Source organism: Halyomorpha halys, unplaced genomic scaffold (genome assembly GCF_000696795.3).
Source record: "Halyomorpha halys isolate HHAL.00 unplaced genomic scaffold, Hhal_1.1 Scaffold6254.1, whole genome shotgun sequence".
Lineage (NCBI taxonomy): Eukaryota > Metazoa > Arthropoda > Insecta > Hemiptera > Pentatomidae > Halyomorpha > Halyomorpha halys.
The window spans coordinates 2,731-5,440 of NW_027113873.1; positions in this window are offsets into that span (position 1 = coordinate 2,731).

The window sequence follows — 2,710 nt, forward strand, 5'->3', positions numbered from 1 at the left end:
TATATAAAAATATAAGATCATGGATTGATTAGTATGCTGTGTATTGCAGCAACCCAATGTATTCGGGCAGCATGGATGAATAAAGCATTTCTTTCTCTGGAGTTAGAAATAAAAAATTAGCGTAAATTTAGTTTTTTTTAAAAATAAGATACAGTTCAGGAGACGTGGACTTTTTAATATCTAGGTTAAAATTGAATCTTTGCCTTATAGAAAATAACGCGTACATTTTTCTTTACTTGAAAGAACTCAAAAAGGAAATTGTTACTCCTTAGACAGCCGCCATTCCCCCCCCCCTCATATCATGGTTGGCAGAGTCATCAATTTTGACTATACGGGTCATTATACGAAGATGCGCAGATTTCGCTTCCTAAAATCCCAAATTAAAAAAAAAAAATCATAATTTCGTAGCATAGTACCTTCACTAGCATGCCAATACCTTTAATTATGGTATAAGAAAATTATGAAAAAAAATGTTAAAATGAGGGAGTGAAGGAAAAACATGGATTTAAATAAATAATTTTATTTTTACTGGCTAAAATATATAATTAGGCGTTTTGTTTAATGTAATAACTATGTTATATTAATGTAATAACTGAGTGAATCGGTTAGGGTGTTGAGACAATTGTAGATAGAAAACGATTTTTTTTAGTTCTTTACATAGGGAAAAATCGGGGATATAGTGAGGGGAAAAAATAAACTATATTTTATAATTTTACTAGAGAGAAATTTTTTATTTATTGGCCATGCTGCCCAGATATATTGGGTTACTACAATACCCAGCATACCAATCACTCCATGATCGGACATATATACAATATATATATATATTTATATGATATAACAAAAAAATATTTTTTTCCCTACCTTTTCCTTTTACAATCAATACTCGTCTACACACTAAATACGTACATTTTATTATTTTTTTCTATTTAACAATATCATTTCGTCAGATAATTTTATTTCATTTAATTGACAATTTTAATCTTTTTTTTTTTTAATAGTGATGAATGATCTCATACATATTAAAATAAAATAAAATAAATTAAATGAATGAATAAAAAAAAAAAAAACTCTCTTAAAATATATACAAACAGAAGAATAAACAAAATGACATAATCAAATTATCTGTATGAAACATAAATAAATAAAATAACATAATGATAAAATAATATAGTCTCTAGTCATATTTACAGAATCGACCTGAGGATCCCTGAGCCCACTCTATCCCCCACTAGATAAGAGCTCATAAGATCCCAGCGCATCCCTCTCGCCGCATCACTGGTAGTGAGCCAGTGGAGGCTGAGCAAGTGCGCTAAAGCCGCAAACACTCAACTTGAATGGAGAATCTGACCATTGCCAGAACTCCAATTGTCCATTTTTATTTTAATAAGTCTCTTGGCCACTGCCGTTTCAACCTTCTAGGTGGGCTATAGGGATGGGTGGAACTAGATAAGGTTTGGACCAAAGGATTAGGATGGTTGGAAAGGTTTATATGGAATTTTGAGAATTTGGTTGGTACAAAATCAAGGACAAAAGGAATATGTAGGTCATGGTGTAGTGTTCTGTTGGAAACGTAGTAGGGTGCATTAACTATGGTTCTAAGAATTTTGGATTGAAAGGATTGGATACTCGATATATTTATATAAGATTGGATGTTCGACAGTTTATCTGTTCCTCAAAGTTCAAGTCCGTAGGTCCAGAAAGGTCGGAGTGTAGTCTTATAAATTAGTAGTTTGTTTTCTAGTGAGAGATGAGAGGTCCGTCTGAGCAGTCGGTATAGTTGGCTGAATCGTCTGTTGAGTTCTTGTCTTTTAAGCCTTTTAAGGTTCCAGGCGAGTCTTTTGTCCAAAATGAATCCGAGGTATGACACTGTGTCGTATCTGGGTAGAGGAATATTATTAAGAGTAACAGGTGGACAGAAGCTACGGCGGAGAGTGAAAGTCACATGGGTGCATTTCGATTCACTGACTTTTATCCACCATTGGTTGCACAATTGCTCAATCCGGGTGAGGTGTGTTTGGAGATTGGATGAGGCTGTTACAGGATCGGGATGGGAGGATAGGATAGCTGTATCATCAGCAAATGTCGCCAGGAATGTGTCTGGAGTGATGGGAATGTCAGCAATGAAGAGGATGTAGAGGACAGGACCCAGGACACTGCCTTGGAGAACTCTTGCCTCGATGGAGTACATATTTCAGTACTCAGAAACACTGCGAACTCGAAAGGAACGATCTGAGAGGTAGGAGCGGAGGGTAAGGTATAAGGTTTGGGGTAATATGGATTTGAGTTTGAAAAGCAATCCGGAATGCCATACCCGGTCAAAAGCTTGCGCTATGTCCAGAAAGGCACCCGAGCAGCATTGTTTATTTTCAAGAGCTGAAGAGTCAACGACTCTGAGGCCTTGTTGAACTGTGGAGTGTCTAGGGCGGAATCCAAATTGTTATGCGGGAAAACTCAGTAATTCAACGGATGGATAGGATAAGTTTAAGGAGGATTTTTTCAAAAATGTTTGAGAGGTTTGGAAGTAGGCTGATTGGTCTATAGGAAGCAGGATTATTAGGAGGTTTTTATTCTCTCTAACTCACACTCTCAGATCCTCTACAGTGATCCGCTACCCACGTTCGATCCATCAAACAAATTAAACGAATTTATTATTAGATAGCAATAAAAAAAAAATCAAACCAAACACATAATAGTCACAGCAGTAGAT